The sequence below is a fragment of the Mastigoproctus giganteus genome, chromosome 12 (genome assembly GCF_048544385.1).
Source record: "Mastigoproctus giganteus isolate SK-2022 chromosome 12, ASM4854438v1, whole genome shotgun sequence".
Lineage (NCBI taxonomy): Eukaryota > Metazoa > Arthropoda > Arachnida > Uropygi > Thelyphonidae > Mastigoproctus > Mastigoproctus giganteus.
The window spans coordinates 71,062,944-71,087,399 of record NC_143586.1 but is presented as its reverse complement, the minus strand read 5'-3'; the positions used below and the strand labels follow the sequence as shown (position 1 = coordinate 71,087,399).

At 37.0% G+C, this 24,456-nt stretch overlaps 1 protein-coding gene and 1 long non-coding RNA gene across 4 annotated transcripts in view; one reads left to right on the top strand and one right to left on the bottom strand.

Annotated features, from left to right (window-relative positions):
* Nucleotides 1–24,456, bottom strand: part of LOC150077178 (uncharacterized) — a 184,452-nt gene that overhangs the window by 104,298 nt on the left and 55,698 nt on the right. Inside the window, exon 3 of one of the 2 annotated variants that reach the window (XR_016547744.1) lies at nucleotides 6,285–6,343. The exons of the other annotated variant lie outside the window; for it this stretch is intronic. This is a non-coding gene — a long non-coding RNA (uncharacterized LOC150077178). Of the gene's footprint in view, nucleotides 1–6,284; nucleotides 6,344–24,456 lie in introns of those variants that run through there. 2 annotated transcript variants of the gene reach the window in all.
* Nucleotides 1–24,456, top strand: part of LOC150077179 (uncharacterized) — a 187,800-nt gene that overhangs the window by 147,481 nt on the left and 15,863 nt on the right. The window lies entirely within an intron of this gene.

Below are 24,456 nucleotides of genomic sequence, written 5' to 3'. Positions count from 1 at the left end.
ATTCACAAGAACAGTGCCCAGGGAAGTATCTGTAGAAGAGGCATGCAGCAGAAACAGTACGTCTATGAGAAAGCGAGTGGAGAGACTCTGTTAGAGATGAATCATTAATTAACCTAACTGCCCTCTTCTGAATGGAATCAAGAAGCCTGAGAGAGGTTTTGGGGGTACCACCCCAGATGTGGGAACAATATTCCATGGCAGGGCGGATTTGCGATTTGTACAGAGTGAGCAGCTGTTTGGAAGAAAAGTAACACCGAGAGCGAAAGAGAAAACCAAGTTTTTTAGATGCAGAGGAAGCAATATTTGTAATGTGCTTGTACCAAGAGAGATTAGAAGTCAGGGTAATCCCCAAAATAGATATATCATTTTGCCTAGAAATTGGAGTGTCACTAAAGATAAGCATAGGAGCAGAAGAATCCTATCATCGGCAAAACTATGGATAGGATTTCCAGTCAATGGAAGAAGGTCATTAATATACAAGAGGAAAACAGTGGGAGAAAGAACTGAACTTTGGGAGACACCGGCATTAGTGGAGAAGCTAGAAGACTGAAAGCCATCTACCATCACCCTCAGTGTGTGATCAGAGAGAAAACTGGATAACCAATTACTAAAAACAGTTGGCAAACCATAAGATGGAAGCTTGTTTAGAAGACCTTTATGCCAAACATGATCAAAAGCCTTTGAGATGTCAAGAGCAACTACTTGTGCTTCACCGAACCTTTCCATTGAATTAGTCCATAAATGGGTTAACATAAGCCAGAATATCACCAGTGGATCGACACTGACAGAATCCATACTGGCGATCATTGATTAGACGGAAGGTTTCTAGGTAGTTTAAGAGTTGGCGGTTAATTGATTTCTCCATTACTTTAGAAAGAGTAGAAGTAATTGCAATGGGATGATAATTGGATGGGAGGGATTTGTCACCCTTTTTAGGAACTGGCTGGATTTGAGCAAATTTCCAAGCAGAAGGAAAAACACCTTTGGAATAAGAAAGTGAAAAAAGGCGGCAAAGAATAGGAGTAAGTTCAGAATCCCAGGTTTTGAGAACAAGTGGAGAAATACCATAGGGACCTGGAGTTTTCTTAGCATAAAGATTCGTCAAAATCCTTCTGGCATCCTTTTGACGCAAGACTACAGGAGGCACTGAATGGAGCGTGTTGGGAATGGTGGGAGGTGTTTTACCAAGTTCATTAATACACGAGTTGGAAGAAAAATGGGATGCTAGCAGGTCAGCTTTATCCTTGGCTGAAATGACAACAGATCCATCTGGTTTGGACAGAGGTGGGAGCAGAGATGGGCAAAAGTTGCGGCCAATAGCTTTGGCAAGAGACCAGAATGCTTGGCTACCATTAGGGCAAGGAGCAAGTTTTCTACTCTTAGCCTGTTCAAACTCTAGTTTGGACTGATTAATAACTGCTTTACAATTGTTGCGAGCTTTGGTGTAGGCAGAAAATGAAACTGAAGAATTAGAAACAAGCCAATTACGATATGCAACATTCTTCTCTTGAATAGCCTTAGCACATTTATTGGAAAACCAAGGTTTAGATAAAGGACGAGATTTTAAAGTGGAGTGTGGGATAAAGGACAAACGTATTGGCTGTATGATTAGGATTGTCCGGTATTCTTGTAGGTAAATGAACAATCTGTGCTAGGTCATTAGTAATCGCAAAAGCCTCAGCATCTCAACCTGCTGGGTCGGTGTGACTAGAAAACGGAAGCCAGCTGGAGTTGTGAACATTAAAATCACCAAGGAAAATTACCTCACTGTTAGGAAAGTTGGACTGGAGAAAGTCAAGTTGCAAAGAGAGGAAGTCAAAGAGCTCCAAGTGATTATAGCAGTTGGGAAAATGGTAGAGATAACAGATGAATTTGACACACTGAGGTAGAGAGATTTTAAGACAGAGAAGATCAAAGAGAGAAAATTCCAAATTGCCAAGTCTCTGACAGGGAATATCAGAGCGGACATATGCACAAGTACCACCTTTGAGGCGAAAGGAATCATACAGCGAATAATTTGGGCATCTGAGATGAGCAGTAGTTGAATCAACCGATAACTGAGATTCTGTCAGAAAACGTTCATGGGGTTTGGCAGACTGCAAGTGGAAATTGACATCGTTGAGATTAGAATTGAGACCACGTATATTTGTGAAATGAATTAGGAAGTGCTTGGGAGGTTTAGATCTTTTCGCAGATAAGCTTGCTCTATTAGTTTGACAATTCATGGTGTATTCAATAGTAAGAAAAAGTGGGTGGGACATGCTGTATGAAGTAATGAAATTTTTGGATATGGCATACACGTGGTAAGAATATACCCAGATCCTTGACATAACGTGGCCTCGACAATGCTCCCCGCATACACACTACTCGGACTCCCTCCAGTTATGATGAATGTCGTGGCGAGATCCAATATTCCTTACATTTCGAGGGTACAGCTCTAAAACGGTGTTCGCAGGCCGGCCGCTAATCCATTCATCAGTCACTATCTGGCAGAGTAGAGGTAGCAAGATTATACACTAGCTGATCCGGAAGCCTCCTAGAGAGTTACCAATAGGTTTGGTCCGGTGTACTATCTAGCGGCCGGCCTGCGAACACCGTTTTAGAGCTGTACCCTCGAAATGTAAGGAATATTGGATCTCGCCACGACATTCATCATAACCTCAAAAGTCATCAATCATACTGCATGATGGAAGAGATAGGGAAGGGTTGACCGGAACTTAGCTCTAGAAACTAAACATAGGTTCCACCACTTCAAGCCTCCTATAAGTAAAGTGGTGGTATTTCACCGGTTGATGAGAGTCATCTACCACCTAGTACTGCCTGGTAACATAGAGGGGCGGCATTCCTCCATGTGGTGTGGACGCCACACCTCGACCCCTGCTTACGTTGGTTCACACCTGGGTGGTAACCCACCATGTACTTGTGCATGGAGGTTATACCCAGGATTACTAACAGTCCCACCATCATGAAAGTGCAAGCAGAGGATTTGGCCGTCACAGACTGTCTGGACTTCGCCGAAATTGGGTCCACTTGACTTGAGTGTCACCCGAATATCAGTTCCATCAGGAATTTACACTCACAGGTAGCAAGTACAGCTTGTCTAGCATATCTGAGAGAATGTCTGTGACAACCTCAAGGACCTGTAGTTTACATAACTGAATGCTGCAGTTTACATAACTGAAGCTTTTCTAGTTAAGAGCACCCTCTTGTCCCCCCCCCAATCTGGTTGCCTTTCTCTGCATCCATTCCAGCAAATCTGCATCCTTCCTAAATTGAGGCCTCCAGACATTACGCAGAACTCAAGATGCATCCTAACTATTGCTTTATGCAAAGGAATAATCACCTCCTTATACCTGCTAGCAAAGTTTCTGTATATCATTCACAAAACCCTATGAGCTGTGCCAAACTTTGTATCATTTGGAAAGTTAGGCATTAAGCCTGATATACCTTCATCAATATCATTGACAAATATTGAAAAAAACAATGGACCAGCACTGAACCCTGGGGAACTCCGCTAATAACATTAGTCCATGAAGAGCAGTGCCCATTGATAACTATTCTGTTTTCTTCTACTTAACCATCACTTTATCCATGGCAGTAACTTGCCCTTAATACAATACAAGTAACTTGCCCACAATTTGATATTTTTGCATATGTGCAACAGTATCAAAAGCCTTCCTGAAGTCTATGTATATGATGGCAAAATTATTTTTTGCATCCAGTTACTTAGTCACTGCATCATAGTAACCTATCACATTGGTTAGACAGAACTGCAACTTGACAAAACCTTTGATTACAGCATAATTGCATGCCTGTCCAAATAGGCCTGCATTACTTCTTTAACTAGTGATTCCATTATTTTTCCTGGAACAGACATTAAGTTCACAGTTCTGTAATTACATGTCACCTTTGATCCCTGTTTATGAGTTGGGGATATATTGTAAACCAGTTATTAATCAATCCAAACTAGATTTTGAACAGGCTAAGAGTAGAAAACTTGCTTCTTGCCCTAATGGTAGCCGAGCATTCTGGTCTCTTGCCAAAGCTATTGGCCGCAACTTTTGCCCATCTCTGCTCCCACCTCTGTCCAAACCAGATGGATCTGTTGTCACTTCAACCAAGGATAAAGCTGACCTGCTAGCATCCCATTTTTCTTCCAGCTCATGTATTAATGATCTTGGTAAAACACCTCCCACCATTCCCAACACGCTCCATTCAATGCCTCCCTGTGGTCTTCCGTCTAAAGGGGATGTCAGAAAGATTTTGGCAAATCTTGATGCTAAGAAAGCTCCAGGTCCTGATAGTATTTCTCCACTTGTTCTCAAAACCTGTGCTCTTGAACTTACTCCTGTTCTTTGCCACCTTTTTTCACTTTCTTATTTCAAAGGTGTCCTTCTGCTTGGAAATTTGCTCATATCCAGCCAGTTCCTAAAAAGGATGACAAATCCCTCCCATCCAATTATCGTCCCATTGCAATTACTTCTACTCTTTCTAAAGTAACGGAGAAATCAATTAACCGCCAACTCTTAAACTACCTAGAAACCTTCCGTCTGATCAACGATCACCAGTATGGATTCCGTCAGTGTCGATCCACTGGTAATATTCTGCCTTATGTTACTCATTTGTAGACAAATTCAATGGAAAAGTTCAGTGAAACACAAGCAGTTGCTCTTTACATCTCAAAGGCTTTCGATTGTGTTTGGCACAAAGGTCTTCTAAACAAGCTTCCATCTTATGGTCTGCCAACTGTTTTTTTATAATTGGTTATCCAGTTTTCTCTCTGACCGCTCACTGAGGGTGATGGGAGATGGCTCTCTATCTTCTAACTTCTCCGCTAATGCTGATGTCCCCCAAGGTTCAGTTCTTTTCCCACTCTTTTCCTCTTGTATATTAATGACCTTCTTCCATTGACTGGAAATCCTATCCATAGTTTTGCTGATGATAACACATTGCATATTGCATTCCACTTTCAATTTTGAGAAACCTTGCCCTGCTCAATCAGCTCCAACTTCTCGAATATCTGCTACCAATTCCTTAAATGCCGATATCCAGTGGGTCAAAGACAACTTAGTTGATTTCAGTCCTTCTAAAACTCAGTCTTGTCTTATATCTCGCAAAAAGGATTCTTCTGCTCCTATGCTTATCTTTGATAATTTCTAGTGATCGCTCTGATTTCTAGGCAAAATGATACATCTCTTTTGGGGATTACCCTGACTTCTAATCTCTCTTGGCACAAGCACATTACAAATATTGCTTCATGTGCATCTAAAAAACTTGGTTTTCTCTTTCGCTCTTGCTGTTACTTTTTTTCCAAACAGCTGTTCACTGTACAAATCGCAAATCTGCCCTACCATGGAATATTGTTCCCACATCTGGGACTGTGCCCCCAAAACCTCTTTCAGGCTTCTAGATTCCATTCAGAAGAGGGCAGTTAGATTAATTAATTACTCCTCTCTAACAGAGTCTCACTACTCGCTGTCTCATAGACGTACTGTTTCTGCTGCATGCCTTTTCTACAGTTACTTCCATGGGCACTTTTCTTCTGAATTGGCTTCTATAATTCCCGCTCTCTCTTTCAAAACAGTCTGAACACGTGCCGCCGCCAGCCAACATCCATTTACTGTCCAACTTCAAACTCACAGAACCAACTTTTCATCTTCCTCGTTTATTCATTCAGCTGCCGTTTTCCATATGTATTTCCTGAAAATTAGTCTACAGAAGTTCAATTCTAATGTCAACAAATATCTTCTTTCATCTTCTTAACCTCCAACCGAAGCACGGTACTAAGTACTGTAGGTTCTAATACCTTTTGTGTTTGGGGGTTTCATAAGAAAAAAATGTTACAAACAAATCTGTATATATTTATGCATAACATGCATAAATATATACAGATTTGTATATATTTATAAATTTAAATTACTGTTTGCATAAATGTAAATATACAGATTATGCATATTTATATTTATGCATATTTATGAATGTTATAATAAGAGAATATGAGAAAACAAAATAGGAAACAAAAGGAAATACGACATCTAATAATCAGTTCACAAAAACTATTACTGACAATAATCACATTTTAATAATATGAAAATCATCAATTAAAATTTGCAAAAAAAAAATTATACAAATTATAATCAAACATGCAAGTACTGTATTGTAATACAGTAATCTTTTTCTTCTTTGCGTGTGTATCAATCACTTCATTTATTAATTTTTCCGATAACTCATTCGGACCCTCTAAGCTTATCTTCATTCAATCGTGCAATATTACTACAGATGCATATACAGGAGCGGATTAAGGTCGGTTGAGGCCCCGGGCGCAGAAGAAAATATTGGGCCCCTTAAAAAAAGAGAGAGACAGGGAAAGTAAAAATACATATTAACCAATTTTTTAAATAAATAAAAAATATTATGTACTATTAATGTTTTATTTCCAATAAAATTTGAATATAATATATGTATAATATAATTAATAATAGCATAACAATAATCACAAAGTTTTGAACTAATATGTTCAACTAATTTGTTGGGGTTTTGGGTGGGCCCTTCAGAAGTCGGTGCCCAGGGCGCGCGCCCGCCGTTAAATCCGCCTCTGTGCATATATAATAAAAAGGTTATAAAATGTATTGTTTATAGGTTGCGACCAAACCGTCTTATTTACGGTATAGAAATGAAGAAGTAACTACAAGTAGACTCTTGCTGTGAAAAAAAACTAATAAAGGGAATGTGAAAACCATAAAGCGAAATTGCCCACGATTGAATTGGTGGCTGCAGTTCCCTGAAAGCCGCGGGACACTTCAGGAACCAATTCAGGCGAACCTATTCGCAGCCTGCAATCTTGTTTGCGATATACAAACAAAGAATTAGTCGCGAGTAGACCGTTTGTCTAAAACACTATCAAGAGATGGTTTGTGTGAAAATAAAGGGAACCCGAAAGATATAAAACGAAAATGCGGGCACTTGAAATAGTGGCTTTTAGTTACAACTTGTGCAGCCAGAAATTTGCCCATTTAATTATTTTAAAATTTCTTGTCTTTTGAATTTTAGTGATTTATTTTCGCCGTGTACCACCTAACGAGTACCACACTTAGTTGATGTGTTTATTTGACATAAATTTGTTGAATTCGTGTTTTATAAAATAAAAATTACTATTTTTCACTCATTTATAGGCAATAGTCCATGGGGGAGGATTTTATTCCACCTGGGTTGTAACCAGAGGTGTATTGCTAAAAAAAAATAGTACTGGAACGCACGTCGATTAACTACAGATAGTTACCTGCGCTTTTTTCATTTGCAAAATTAAATGTCAAAGATTTGACTTTTTGTTCAGTATTTATTTATAACTATTAAATAAAAATTTCAAAAGTAAAAAACAAAGGCAAAAAAATCAGAAAAGAAAAAACGAAAACGAACTCCACAATAATATAAACAAATACTGTTCAGAAGAATCATAGAAATTCCCATACAGAATCGATTACGTATTCTTGTGTGACTTCCCTTTTTTGTTTGTTGGTCAACAGCAGAACGATGAAACCACAACCAAGTTCGGACATAAAAATTTGGATTCCATAATTCTAACACATTGTGCTTTAGTAAGAAACGTTCAAGTTTCATTGCGAAATTTATATTTTTGTTTTTAAATAAATTTTTAAAGAAAGCTATTAATTTTAAAGATTACTATATATTTTTAGTAGCAATGGGTAAAATAGATATTATTTCGCCCTCCCCTTTGATTGTGCCATTGTTTCATAATGTTAGGTGTATAAATTTAATGATTTTCTATTATGACATTTAGAAAAAAGTACCGGAACGTCGTTCCGGCCCGAATACACCACTGGGCGAAACTCACGCCCGTTCACCCCCTTGGATTCAACACTGCTTAGAAGCAATCCGACGCCTGCTGCCGGCATGGCGTGGGATTGCGAAACATGTGATCGGTCCTCCCATTTTCCAACGCAACGAAAGTTAAGTTTTGAGCGCGCCAGGTGACCACATAGTTGACTTCAATGTACGGCCACTGAAGAGGCAATACTCCGTGGAAAGTCCAATTTCAAACGGAGTTTCCCACTCCGCGTGAAAATTCACACGATATCACAGACTGTGGTAATATTCTTCCATCCAGTAAACTGGAATTCACAAGATGGGCATTACGAGGCAATTCCGGAATGTAATGACTATTATAAACTGTCTTTTGGGGTAATTAGACATACTCGTTCTTAACTTTTGACAGCAATGATCTGTGGTGGAATCAATTAGTCGCCTCGCTGTATATTTATTTTTATTTGTTACGTGAAAATTATTATGATATGACAGGCTGTGTGAAAACACAAAACGCATACTGTTGTAGTGGAATAAAAAATAAAATAAAAATCTGCTTTAAAATCTACTCTCGTAGATTTTAAAGCAGATTCTCGTAGATTTTAAAGCAGATGTAGATACTAATGAATAAGAGATTTAAACTATTTTTTTTTCATTGTATCACATTTCAACATGCGTGTGTGCATATATATATATATATATATATATATATTTTTTTTTTTTTTTTTTTTAACTAGCTACTGTATCTTATCAGCAGAATTTTTCAAATGAAATGACAATAAGTGTGAAACGGTAGAAAACAAATTAGGGCTAATTCTGTACCAAGTTTGTGAAACACCTACTATTCAATGCTATGCATTCTCCCCGATCCATTTATCCCTTTTAGTCTAAAGACATTGAACTGATAGAGAGCGGAAGCAGCTATTTTTCTTGGACAGTGATTTTCTCCAACTCTTAAATACATATATTTCCACTCCCTACTTGTAACCACGACGCGCTCTAGGATAGTGCACTTAACTAAATTCAATAACTCAGTCCTGTCATGCTTGAAGTATGACCTTTCTGCTGTAATCTCGCAAACTCTGCAGTCGTGGCCATTTTTCTTTCATCTCCTGTCACGCTGGATGATGATCAACATGATTTTTCAGTAGCCCGAGTTTTGTCTGACGTACCGTTCTAGTTTGTAAGGATAGAGGATCTGGTTTCTTTATATGGAATTTGCCCTCTTCCATTTGTATCATGCATATATGGTATATCATAAGAAGTTGAAAAGTTGCAGCTACTACTGCTGTACTCAGTTGAAAATTGTAATTTTTTTTTTTTTTTTTTCAAAATCTCTTCATGAGGTTGTGTTGTAAATATAGGTCTACATGATAATTAAAAGATTTCGATGTCGAATTATCTGGTATGTAACTGTGATAGATAATACGTGTGTATTGAAATCTCTCCCTTTATTTTCGGGTGAAGTTTATATAGGTGTTTTTTTTTTTTTTTTTTTTTGTACTGAGTCTGTTTCAGGCAAAGTTGAAAAATGACCTTCAGTCAAATACTGTCCATTTTTGACAATCTCTCTCTCTCGATTATACCTTTCTGTTTTATTATCAAAAATGCATAACCGATTATTCAAGTGCTGCAAAACTTGCAGGGGATACATATAAAATCTTAAGAGGTAAGGGAAGGCTGAGACAGCATACTGTAAATCATTGGAATAAATTATCTGCCGTTATAGCTTTGAAAAACAATTTTTTTTTTTTTTTCAAAGCTAAATTTTTTCAAAAAATTTTCCCTTTTTTTTTGCCCCTGATGCATAAAAAGGCTGGTTAATTGAATCATTTAACCATTCTGTTATTAATGTGGTTATCCTTCTCAACATAACTTGCAAATGCAGAAAAAAAATTAGCTTTTATAACTACAGTAAACCCTCTAAATTCCGGCAATATTTTACAATCCAGAAATATTAAAGTAATCGGGCACTCGTATCAACGATCGCAGTTGTCTTCAGAATCTACGCAAAAAAGTGACATTTCTTTCTTTATTATTATTAGCAGCTATATGGTGCAAGGAAGCCTGAGGCTTATGCTGCACCAGCCAAAAAAAAATTCTTGAGTTACCCTAAGAGAGAGAGAAATAGAAGGGAATCACCAAGAAAGTGAAGAATGATGATATCCAGCTCAGGACCCTGGGTGTGCCAAGCCCATATCACCAGATGTGAGCCCCTGATGCTTGTAGGACGGGCGCCTCCGTAGCCAGGTGGGAAGGAGCAGCAGTGCGTAGCATACGCTTCTTGATTTAGACCGGGGTTCGAGCCCGTCACCATCAAATACGGATGATGCGGAAAGGTCAGGGAATGACCACCGCATATCCTCGGAGCAATATGGCCTTAGTTGCTAATGCTCCTAAAAACCAAATAACAAATAACAAACAAGCTTGTAGGACTACATTGGCCTTTAATCTGTTTATGCAGACAGCAGGTTTAAACTGCGTAGATATTGCAGTGGTCTTAATTCTCACAGCAGAACAAACTTGCCTTTGCAATGCAAGTTTGTTCCTAGTATTGCTGGGGACTCTCGTTGCAAAGTAACACTATACAGACAAAACAGTTGCAACGAAGTTGCTCGATGTGAGCTGTCCTGCGGTAAACAGTATCAGAATTTTCCAAGTTGTAAGATAGCTGACGCTATCTGTTGAAGTAGTGCAGTACTAGGGCAACTCATTACAAAAGAAAGTTTGTTCCGCTGTGAGAATTAAGACTATTAAAATACATTATCCATGTAGTTTAAATCCTGCTCACAAAAACAAATGAAAGAACAAGATATTCATTAGAAATGTGTAAAGATTAAATAAATTCAGTTGTTAGCACTTAATACGCACCCTCAGTCCCTGAGGGTGCCAGATTTTAAAGGGTTTACTGTAGAAATGTGTTTCTTACGAAAAGTGTTAGTATTAGGGACTATATCAGAGAGGGGGAGAACCCTACACCTTGAAACTAATGCAACAATTACGGTTGTGCTGGAGAAGATGCGATTCCACAGCCCAAGAAACTCTAAAAATTAAATTAAAATAAAAGCAAACTAAAGGGACACTCGTCTCTAGCAGTGAAAATGCAGGACTCCCCATCCAAGCGGTTGTGGCGCACCATAGCCTTAAACGCTTTTGCGCCATTAAAATCTAAATCCTATCCCCTTCCGAGAAGACTCACCAAAAGAAGAACGCCACATCCACAAGAAATAAAATAAAGATATGGAATCTGTAAGCAACACTGTTTCAGGGAACATTAGCACCAGAGAATTTCAAATTGGGTCAGTGAGGCGTTTGACTGCTGCCCAGAAAAGCAGCGGTGGATGTCTCTGTACCATCCTGATAGCGAGCAACTCCGCTCTAAATGCAAACCCTACATGACAGTCACGACTAGCTTAGCTGTATTCATGCTTCTTCACAGTGACATTTGGCGTGTTTACTTGAAACCCATCAGTAGGCTGAGTTCTGGTAACAAAGGGGGAAAAAACGAATACTCAGAACAAGTGTAATCGAATCATGCCGACGGAACACGGTAAGCAAGGGCATAGGGGCGCCGAAATTCAAAATTTTTATTATAATAATATTTAATAAAAATATCTCAGTTAAAGTCAGTAAATAACGACATTAATCTCAATATAGAAACACAAAACCATTATTGAATTGTTTAGCGAAATAGCGCCCTATGTCTATTCATAGCTTAGGTTCACGCGTAAATTGTAACATGTTATGTACAGTATATGCCCTGCACTACCTCGACTCAGCGACCACTAGCGAAAACTATATGGGCGCTCGACGCCGACCGTAACTGTGGTGTTGACAAAGTGGATTCTTTTCTTCTTGGTAAGTACCTCCTTTTATTTAAATAATATAATAATGTTTTAAATTATTTTGGTTACTGCTGATGCTGTCCTGTAGTTAATATAGAAACCGTTTGTCTATCTTTGTTGTTTTATTACGGGCGATAAAGTGAAAAAAAAAAAAAGTGAAATAAACTCAAAAATCAATTTTTTTGTTTGCTAAAAATTACTTCTTTCGCACTCAAAATTACGAACTTATTTGTCAATTGTCAACATCAGCATGATTTCTCCGAATTGTAAAATCCCGTTATAACGAATTCAAAGGAATCAGGAAATTTTTTTCGTAATACTGAAATTTCGTTACTTCGAAATTAGAAATAAAATTGTTAATGTAGACTATTAAACATGTGTAATGAATGCAGATTTTGATTATACATGTAAGAAACATAAAAATTAGTTTATTTCATATCAGTACATTGCTTATTATACTTAATCTCTCCATCTTTCAAAATTGTCAATAAGGTAGGCGCGAACTGCTGCGCGAATTTTCTTTTCAACTTGTTCGATAATTTTCCTTTTTTATTAAGAATAAACTGCTTTTTTTTTTTTTTTTTTCTCAATCATTTTCACACTTTTTGCATATTCACTGCAGTTCGATCCAACTATGAAGTATATCAAAAACTTAAAAGCTTCATTGCAACTTATCTTTATTGGTTTCTAGTACCCTGATTTAAGATCCATATAGGTTTTCTAATGAACTGAAAAATATTTTATAACCCTGATGTTTTATTGCATCAATAATTTTCAGTTCGATTTAAAAAATTAAGAGAATATCAGATTCAGATTCCGCCATAAAAATATTCGTTATATTTAAAATTTCGTTATAGTTTTTTCGTTTCATCGAAATCCGTCTAATATTATTTTTTATGGATGTATGCCGGAACCGTAAAAAAAAAAATTAGTTATACTGAATTTTTCGTTATATTGCTATTCGTTAGAACGAGATTTCACCATATCAGATATCTGGAGCTACAGTACTAGGTAGGAACCTGGTATTGTTGGAACGATGGCTTTCATTTCAAAATGTATAAAAGCGGTAAGCATCATAAAAACAGACAGTACGTATACGAGGAAGTTCTTTACATTGTTTAGTTATATATATATATCAGATAGGTTATTCAGTATTAAATCAAAGTTATAATTAATTTTGTATATTAATTAAATTTATTTTATTAACATTCACTTTAATAAAATGGAAGAATTAGAACCGAAAAAGAAACTCTCCCGATCAAGAAAGAAACTCAGGTGCGCAAAACAGAAAAAGGAAGGCTACAAAAGAAGAAGCTCTTTGAAAACAGGCTGGACCACTTCATCATTACATTAAAAAATCGAAATCTGCAAATGAAAATCCTCGGCCTTTAGAAATAGTTCACAATCAAGGTGAAGAAGTTTCTGCCATTCAACGGGAACACCTGTGACAAGCGATTATCTGCCTAATAACGATGACTTTTTCAACCACTCAAACATCTGAAAATCCATCACTTACTTCAGGAACAAACCTGTGTCTCTCTAACGTTGAATATTTCTCAGCCTTCACATCGGTGAAGGTTGAGAAATATTCAACACAAATTATCAGTGGTTCTGGTGAAAAAATCACAATATCGACCGTAATGAATTCTCGGCAGAAACAACAATCAGCTTGGAAGAACAACGTGAATTGCATTTAATTTGGCCACATTTATGGAGGAACAGCTGCAATCAATTCAATTAGAAGATCCTGCAAAGTGGCCAAAACTCACTGATCAATTACGCATTATTTTAACAGAATCGGGACCTGTTCAAAAGAAAGGTATTTTATCTTTCTTTTGAACAGGTCCCGGTTCTGTTAAAATAATGAACTGTTTTGTTTCTGTTGAAAATTATTTTCAAAACCAGATTTATGTGATTCGGGCGGTAGTTTTGTGTCAACCGTTTACATTAATTGGAGAAATCTATCCAATGCTCTTCACACTCATGAAACAAGCATTGGTCACATGAAATGTTTGAAACTGGGGCGACTTTAGAAAGAATTTTATGAATAAAACCACAATTGATGCACAAAATGAAAGATTATGCGAACCAGAGAAGAAACACTGGACAGATGTCATTTCAAGGATTATCGAAATTGTAAAATACCTTGGATCTCAATACCTAGCTTTACGGAGTTTGTGTTATAAACTTTTCGAGAGAAACAATGGCAACTTTTTTTAAATTAACAGAATTGTTTAGTAAATTTGATCTTGCTATGTCGACACACATCGAAAGAACCTTAAGATCTGAGCCTAAATGCTATTACTTAAGCAAAGATATTCAAAATGAAATTATTCTTTTGCTTGGCAGTGCTATCACTGAGAAGATTTTGACTGCAATAAGAACAACAAAATATTATTCTATCATTGGATTATACCCAGGATGTCAGCCATATCAACCAAATGTCAGTTATTATACGTTCTGTTTCATGTTCAGACAATACGGTACTTGAAGAGCATTTGGGGTTTTTGCCAATTATCCGATTCAACCAGCGGAGGTTTATGTTATGCTATTGTAAACAAATTACACGCTTGGTATCTAGATATTGGCGACATAAGTGGACAAGGATATGACAACGGCGTGAATATGAAGGGTGCAGAACATGGGCTACAAAAAATTATTTTAAACAAACTCTCGTGCCTTCTTTGTGCTCTGTGCTGCCCATAGCCTCAGTTTAATTGTCAATGATGTAGCTAAAGTAAATAACGAAACAATCAGTTTCTTTGGAACTGTACAAGACATATACAAATTTTTCGCAGAATCAGCGAAAGGCTGGGAAGTACTCAAGAAATATATTTCTTCGTTGACATTGAAGCCCGTTGCGGATACCCTTTGGTAAAGCCGCATTGACGCTCCGCAACTTCAAACTGGAGAAATATATGATTCCCCATGTGAAATTTATCGTAATGAAATGTTGTCTAAAGAAATGCGATGTGATGCAAAAAAATATGCACTAAGCTAAAGGATTTCAAATTTTTGTGTTCACCGATACTATGGCATGACGTATTAAATCAGATCAATCTCGTAAGTGAAATGCTTCAAAATATTAGTGCAAACATCTTTGACATCCGTAAAAATTTACAACTTTTATTTCGAGTTCTGATGCCAGCTACGAGAAACTTCAACAAGAAGCAAAACAACTGTTTGAAGATCTTTATGCTATACCACTTTCAAACTGTCTTATTCAGTGATTTAGAAATAGAAATCATAGCACTCTGTCCAAATGCCACAGCCAGCGGATGTCGCTGTCTTTGCCCCAGTCAAAATATCCCGTCTGATGAAAGCTGTGAGGGTTTGAGATATAAAGCATCCAGTATAATTTTAAAATAAGATGTCGTGTTTGCTTTTTAGCTTTGAATTTAGTGCCAAAAAAGGAATTGATAACAAATGGTGCTCCAAAACTTGCAGGCTTTCTCACTATATCCTGATATGGATTCAGTAAATGTGTGGGAGCATTTGCAGTTGAAGCCAGAATTGTCAGTATACTTTGGCAATTCTATAAATACTGAAAATCATATTGATATGTGGAATGAATTATAGTATGAATTACGTGCATTCCACATTCATCACCCTGGAAAAAGAGAATGCTGAAAAAATCAGAACGGAATTTCTATTGGCTGAAAATGAGGATTTTTTTCACTTAGATATCTGGGAGTATTTTCGAAAGGTAGGGAAAAAAGATAAATTTTTAGATTCTAATTATGGTGTGGTACAAAATGGGAAACAATTTCTGATACTTAATCAAAATATCACAATCAATACTGTTCTACTGTCTACTGGTGACAGTTTTTAATCACAGCTGTAACAAAGTATTTTCAATAAAGAAAATACAGAATAGTACAAATTAAAATTATAAAATAGGGGAGAGGGAACTTTGATAGTGATGAATTGTATAAGCTTTTAACACAAAAGTAAACTTGCACATCAGTGTCTAGATGCATGATATTTCTTGATTGCAGGATTGCTATATCATATTTTGTAATTGATAAGAATAGCAGACTGTATAAAGGTAATTTAAAGAAGCTTATAAAGTAGCTAATAACTGCCCGAAACCTATCCAATAACAAAAAATGCAAATCAGGGATTAGTATCTAAAGGCAAGCAGTTATCAGATTTCATAATTTTTGTACAAAAAGAAGTAAACTTGGATTTCAAATATGTATCATAATTAAGATTTCTGCCAAATGCTGGAATTTTATTTAACTTAAAACATGGAATATTAAGTGGCCAATAACTGTACCATTTATCCTATGTGCTATGGTTTCGGTCACCTCGTCTAGATTTCTTAGCAATGTGGGTAAAAACTTTCTTCTTGCATTAGGTATGCTCCATTTTATGCACTTAGGATCGTCAACAAGCAAGTCAAACAGCCATTTTTCCATTAGAACGTTGAGTGCCAAAATCCAGTACTTCCTAGGATTTATTTATGAAATCAAATTTTTTTTCCCTCACCTTTTTCCCATTATTTATATATATATATATATATATATATATATATATATAAGGTCAGCGTTTTTACTGTTTTTGGAATGAAATTTTTACGGCCGGATGCCCTTCCTTGACGCCAAACTCTCACTCACCCTTTATCCGGGCTGGGGATATGCGGTGGTTATTCCCTGACCTTCTGCACCTCCGTATTTGGTGGTCACGGGCTCGAACAAGCGTGTGCTATGCACTGCTGCTCCTGGCTACGGAGGCACCTTATTGATGAAATCTAATGCAGTACAGTATATATAAAGTGACCAGATATTTTATATGTTAAAGTGGGATAGTTGAAACTAAAAAAAGAAATGTACCGTTTATACTGTTTATTTATAAGTCATAACAATTATAGTGTTTTTCGATTTCTAAACAAGGTTTAGAAATCAGGGCCGGATTAAAGATGAAAGAAGCCTCTGGCCATATTAAATTTGAGGTCCCTTTAATATACAGGTAGCTCTCGATTTTACGAGTTAATTCGTTCCTAACTTGCGCTCGTAAAGCGGGAATTTATTTCCCATAGACATAAGGTTAAAAATAGGGGTTACGTTCTCAACAATGAAATTAGTTAACTAATTAGTTTGTTTAAACAGTGATTGATTTATCGAAAGAAATGAAAACGTAGCCTGTAAAATCAAACAAATTATTGACGACTTATAAATGTTAAAGAATGTTTATTCTTCATCATCATCAACTAAATGCACACTCGTTGATCACTCGTTATTGGCTCAGCACTCATTGTTTTGTTGCACGAGAAGTCTTCTTCAGAAATGTTACAAGAGGCATTTGTTTCCAAGATAATCTCTTTTAATTATAAATTTCACAATTGCATGCTTAAGCATTTTTTAACGGCACACATAACTTGCAACTAACACAATTCACGTGGAGTAACAAGTTTACATAGCTTAAAAAAAAATAAGAATGAAGAGAAGATTCTGAAAATTTATTTATTTTTTATACGATTGAAGATTTCAGTAAAGGGGAAACACATTTCACCATAATAACGTAAAAAACCACACAATTCCAGCTATCGATATTTTTGCAAATGCAATAACATCGAGTTTACTACCCATTTATAATTGATTGTACAAACAGAAAAGCCCAATAAACCGGAAAGTGCAAATTGTTTTTATTGTTTTATGGTCGTGACCTCCAGAAATGTGATTTAGAAAAATACTATGAAGGCATTTAAAATTGATTCTTATAACGGAACGTATGATAACAATGAAAGTGTAGTGCATTTTAATGATTTGAATTGGTAACTAATACAATTTACAAAACAACCACACTTACGACCTTTTATATTGGCCTTAAAGTCATGCTTGTGACCTTAAAAATGACATTTTAGAGAGATAGCTTAGTTATACAGTGAAAATTCAACTTCCGAGATCTTGAAACGAATTACCAAAAAACAATGTGTTATTGGGTTCACATTTATGATATTTTAATGATACGATGGTGTCTCTGGAACTGATTAATATCGTAAAGCGGGGTACATTGTATTGTATAGCTACGCACATGGTTTGATATGCGGTATTTATGAATGTTTTACATTCATTTTTTGCAATTAATGTTCATATTTTTGATTTTGTTCATACCTGATACTTGGGGGGAAAAAACTCGTAAAGCGAGAACTGCCTGTGTATATATACAGGGTGTCTCAAAAATACACGGCATAACTTCAGGAATGAGTTTCTCATATGTAGACAATAAAAATATTTTATATCAGCATAGTTCTGGAAATGCTTGGTTCCCGAGTTATTAACTGGAATGTCTTATCTCCCGCAGGTGATTTCCTTCATTAGAAGGTACTGACAGAATCTGGTGGTTTTCCATTCGACCATGTACTCAAATCAGGAGCAAGCGGATATGCAGTTTATGTATGGTTTGGCAGATGGCAATGCTCTGGAGGCTCGTCATTTGTTCCACGACAGGTTCCCAAAACGAAGATGTCCAGACAGGAAAACGTTTGAAGGTATCCATCACCGCCTTTGTGAACATGGGACCTTTACACCTCGTGCTGCTGACAGAGTACGACCAAGATCTATGACTCCTGAAGTAGAGTAGGAAATTTTGGATGTTGTGCATGTCACTCCTGGAATCAGCACACGCAGAACAGAAATGCAACTGGCTGTTCAACGTTTGACTATTTGGAGAGTGTTGTGAGAACACCAACTGATGTGGAAACTCTCCGCAATTGAATTGTGGCAGGTTGTGAGACAATATGAAACATGCCAGGAATTTGGCATTGTCTTCATGAGACATTGATGTGAGGCCTGTATTCAGGCAGAAGATGGACATTTTGAACAATTACTATAAGGTGATGTGAACAGTTAAGTGTCATAGACAGACCTTCAAAACTCGGAAACCAAGCATTTCCGGAACTGTATTGATATAAAATTTTTGTCTACATATGAGCAACTCATTTCTGAAGTTATGCCGTACATTTTTGAGACACCCTGTATATATTTATATTGTGAATAATAATTCCTTGATAAAAATGTAAAATAAGAGGTCAAAATGTTTTATGTTCTTTAACTTGAAAAATAAAGTAACAATAAAAACAATTTTAATAGAAACATTTAACTTATTCATTGTACAATAAAAAGGTATAAGAATAAAATTTAAACACTTAAGTTAAGTTTAAGTATGCTTTTATATTACACGTTTTCTTGGTTTATTATTATTATTAAAATTTTTTATCACAACTTTAGAAAATATTTACACTGAAAATGAGGTCCCTGGCCATGGTCGGTCTGGCTGTATTTTTAATGCAGCCATGAATAAGATTATCAAATGGGCTTTCACCAATAAGAACTGTTAAATGCAGTTGAAGCTCTTTATAGCAACGTCCCGGGGAAAGAGAAAAACGGTCGTTACTTTGAAAGGACATGATATCAATACTGTAGTTCATAAAATCAGCAAAATAAAAAGAAATGTCTGAACATTTTTGAAGATAAACACAAGAAAGGCACCTGGGGTGGATGGAATCTATCCAGTTATATTAAAGGAGGCAGCAATGGAAGTAAGCAAACCCTTAGCCATAATTATGAGAGCTTCCTTGGACTCGGGAAGTACCCATGGACTGGAGATGTGCAAATGTGACCCCAATTCACAAAGGAGGATCAAAGGCTGACACAAGTAATTATAGACCTGTGAGTTTAACTTCTGTTCCCGGAAAATTAATGGAGGCACTGGTTAAAGAAGCACTGCAGGATCATCTAGACAAGACTTCAGTTATAGCTCAGACACAGCATGGTTTTGTTAAGGGGAAGTCTTGCCTGACCAATTTCATTGGATACTATGATGCAGTCACAAAAGAGCTGGATGCAGGGAATAACTTTGATATTATATACTTGGATCTTAGAAAGGCTTTTGATACTGTTGCACATGGAAGACTGCTGCACAAATTGGAGCAGTGTGGCATTGGAGGCAAATTGCTGCTATGGATAAAGGGGTGGTTGAGGGGGAGAAGACAGAGAGTGGTAATCAATGGACACTGCTCATTGTGGACTAATGTTATTAGTGGAGTCCCTCAGGGTTCAGTATTGGGTCCTTTATTGTTTTCTGTATTTATAAATGATATTGATGATGGTATATCAAGCTTAATGTCCAAGTTTGCAGACGATATGAAGGTTGGCAGGGTTGTCAAGGATACTACTGACACTATGCTGCTGCAACAGGATCTGGAAAGGTTGAGCAGATGGGCTGAGAGGTGGCAAATGAAGTTTAACATTGACATATGTAAAGTACTACATATGGGAAACAGCAACCCCAGAGCAACGTATCAACTCTGTGGTACTACACTGACAGTGGTAGAGAATGAAAGGGACCTGGGGGTGGTTGTACAGGCAGATATGAAGTTCTCTGAGCAGTGCAGACGGGCTGCAAGAGTAGCTCATGGTGTATTGTCAATGATATATAGAAATTTTTCTAGCAGGGATAAGGAGGTGATTATTCCCTTGTATAAGGCAATGGTCAGGCCACACCTAGAGTACTGTATACAGGTCTGGAGACCTCATTTCAAGAAGGATGTAGAGCTGCTGGAACGAGTACAGAGAAGGGCAACAAGATTAGTGAATGGAACAAAGGGGTGCTCTTACGAAGAAAGGCTTAAGTTTTGTGAATTACAGTGTCTGGAGACTAGGCAGCAGCGAGGTGATCTGATAGAGGTGTAGAAAGCCTTGAATGGTTTGAGCATGCTCAGTGCTGATGGGATTCTTCCTCTTGCTCAGAATAATCACCTGAGAGGGCATAAATTCAAATTGAGGAAAGACAGATGTAGGATAGATGTGCGGAAATTTGCCTTTAGCCAGTGGGTGGTTGGTAGATGGAACAGACTTCCATCCCTTGTCGTGGAAGTTGATAGCCTAAATAAGTTTAAGGCTCGGCTGGACAGGTATTTCGAACGAACAGAGGGGGTGAAGTGGAAGTGGTTATTTTTTATTTATTTATTTTACTTTAATTTTTTTGGCTGATGCTGCATAAGCTTGCTTTCTTGCATCAAAAAGGGCCGACCGGGCTAGCCGAGTGGGTAAAGTACCTGCCCGGCAACCCAAAGGTCGCGGGTTCAATTCCCGCCTCGGGCTTGGATCAAAGTACTGCAAAACCTTGGGAGGTGCAATATGGCCACAGAAGCCGATGCGCCAACAACTACCAAATCAAAAACCAAATATTGCATCAAATGCCTCTACTAATGCTAATGCTAAACATTTAATGTATTTTTACAAATATAATATAATTCAGAATATGCACTACAGTATTAAACGAGAAAATGATGATTGCATGTTTTTTGCATTGATTGTAGTAAGAATAATTTGTAAATTAAATACGTTAATTACTGTACATATGTATGGTATCCATGTATGTGTTTACATACTTACATATATGTTAAGGTGTAACCGTAGACAGAGGAATTAGTTTGTCACTTTAAAATCTGTCAAAATGTGCTGTTTCGGTGCCAGAGCATGTTTTAATAGAATTATAAAGGCACATAATAGCGATTAGATCACTTTCACAGTTCAGCTGTGGTTTAAAAAAATTAATAATAATAAATAAATACATAACACAACGTATAACCACTTCTAATACGTGATGAACGTCCTTCAACATAACTTCTTAACTATGGTAGGTTCCTCTTCATTCGTGTATCTGAAACACATTGATAGTGAAGAGCTTTTTGAGGATGTGCATCATCCTCAAAGAGCTTTTCACTATTATCAGACTGTTCTTCGCAATTAATGGAAGAAGCAACATAAAAATCTTAATTCGTTACATCATTCAAGGCAACAAATCCAGAATGTTTGAAGCAGTTGGCGATCACTTTTTCGCCAACTCTCATACCATGTTGAAACACACAAATACACGTAGGTTTCGCATTGTATTTGCTTTCGAGATGCAGTACAGGTTTAATAGCATTCTTCGATAGTTTTTCTTAAAGCCCTGGATTACATCTTGATCTGGCTGACTAGGTGGCAGGTACTCAAGTGATTGCAAGTAGGCCATTCATTGGCAATGAGGGATGCAGTTATCCACAAACAGCTTTTTTTTTTTTTTTTTTTTTCCCTATTCTCCCTGCTTATCTTGAGTCACTTTCTATTCTCCCCGAGTCACTTTATAGATTTTTGATGGCACATAATCCTTTTAGTATGCTCATTACGTAATCGCCAATGTTTTCAAATCTTTAAAGCATCGGGTCTTTCCCAGTGATTAAGAGAGGAAGCTTCTCTGTGCCAGGCATGTTTGCCACTAGGTGAGTAGTAATTCTTTGTTTTTGATTTTTTTTCTGTCATTACATTTCTTATCTTTAAATGTAAGCATTTTATCAGGTAGTAAATTAAAAAAAAAAAAAAAAAAAGTCGGGTTTCAATTGCAACGAAGAAGTATGTTCGTCAACATAACATTTTTTAAAATGTTCTTTTATTCCTTCGTTGCTTCGGTGCACTTTCGCTGCACATTTTTTTTGAAGACAGCCAGTGACAGTTTTAAATTTTAGCCATCCATTGGAAGATTTAACTTTCAATATTCATCCGATGCGTAGTCTGCCTTAGTTTTTTAGAATGTTCAGTCTGCGGGAACGTTTTTTGCATACGTCACCTTTAGCCGTTCAAAATGTACCTTTTCAAGATCTGGTTACTTCACCTTTGTGCTTTGATCCTACTCAGTGCAATATTTCTCTAAGCTTTCAATCTTTTTTTTGATCTTTTAGAATGTTAGTGTGCTCTTAGGAATACCGAACTGTTTAGCGGTGTCGGTCTTAGATTGAATACCGTTATATACAGATTGTAAAATTTTGCTGTTGTATGCGATTGGCAAAGGTACTCACTTCATAAGAGCCACATCGATAAACATAGCCAATTCATACTGTATAATTATTATACATTTCGGGCATGGCCTCTTTCTGTACATAGCTCTGAGCAAATTAAGTTTGCTACTTAGTGCATCGTTCTCATATTCTGGAGGCACTTTTACAGAAGTTGCCTTAGTATTGCACTCCTTTAAATAAAAGGGCACTGCTGCAATGGAGAAGTATTCTGATTTTTATTTAAAGTATATGCCATTACCCATACCCCGGTTTTGCGGACTGACTGGAGTCTCATCGGTGGCTGGTGGGCATTGTGAAGACTATAAATGATATGGACTCTAGTCGAAGTTAATTGCTTGCAAGCTCGTCATTAGCTTCAACAAATTAGCGATCTTTCATTTTTGAATATGGATATTGTAGTAAAATAAGTAAGGGGGAAAAAGGATAAAGAGTGGTGGAAATTTTTGTGTTCTTATAGAGAATTTGTTCGTTTTTCAGAGTCATTATAGTGAATGTAAAATAGCATTAAGTTTAGGTTAAATTGGCCGGGCTCTGCTACATAGGTTGTTATAAATGTATGTACTGTATCCGAGCGATAAAAGTCAGAAATAAAGTGAACCAAGTGATATTTCGGACTTATATACAGTACTTCAATCAGATAATAGAAAAGATTAAGACTTTACCAATTCGCTTTGGTAAAAGTGAAATGGATGGAAAAGTCTGGTGAAACTCCAGCAGTTGCTTTTGATATTTCAAAGGCTTTTGATAGTGTTTAGAATAAAGTTTGCTAAACAAGCTTCATCTTATGGTTTGTCAACTATTTTGTAATTGAGTATCCAGTTTTCTCTCTGACTGCTCACTGCTGGCAATGGCTCTCTGTCTTCTAAATTCTCCACTAATGCAGGTTTCCCCAAGACTCAGTTCTTTCTCCCACTCTTTTCCTTTTGTATATTAATGACTTTCTTCCATTGATTGTAATTCCCATCCATAGTTTTGCTGATGATAGCACATTGCATTCGACCTTCCACTTTGAGAAACCGTCTTATGCAAACAGCTTCAACTTCTCGAATATCCACTATCAGTTCCTTAAATGTTCCAGATAATTCTCCAATGGGAAAAGGTAACTTAGTTGATTTCAGTCTTCTAAAACTGAGTCCTGTCCTATACTTGCAAAAAGGATTCTTCTGCTCCTATGCTTATCTTCGATGACACTCAGATTTCTAGACAAGATCACATATCTCTGTTAGGGATTACCCTGACTTCTAATCGTTCTTGTCATAAATATTGCTTCCTCTGCATCTAAAAAACTGAGTTTTCTCTTTTGCTCTCATCATTACTTTCCCCCCCCCCCCATCACCACCAAATACGGAGGATGCGGAAAGGTCATTCAGGGAATGACCACCGCATATCCCGGAGCAATATGGCCTTAGTTGCTAATGCTCCTAAAAACCAAATAACAACAACAACATCCCCCCCCCCAAACAGCTGTGTACTCTATTTCACAAATCCACTCTACCATTGAATATGGTTCCCACATCTGGTGCAATACCCCAAAAAACTTCTCTCAGGCTTCTAGATTCCATACAAAAGATAGGAAAGCAAAACTAAGAGGTGCATTATGGCCACAGAAGCTGATGTGCCAACAACTAATAAATAACAACATACAAAAGATGGCAGTTAGGTTAATTAATGACTCATCTATAACAAAATTTCTCTACTCTGCCCCACAAACATTGTTTCTGATGCATGCTTTTTCTATAGATACTTCCATGGGCACTGTTCTGAATTGGCTTCTATAATTCCCGTTCTCTCTTCCAAACCAGTCTGAACATATGCTGCAACCAGTCAGCGTCCAACTTTGAACTCACAGATCCTGTTTTACTGTCCAACTTTGAACTCACAGATCCAACTTTTCTTTTTCCTTATTTATTCCTTCAACTTCCGTTTCCTGGAACAACCTCCTTATTT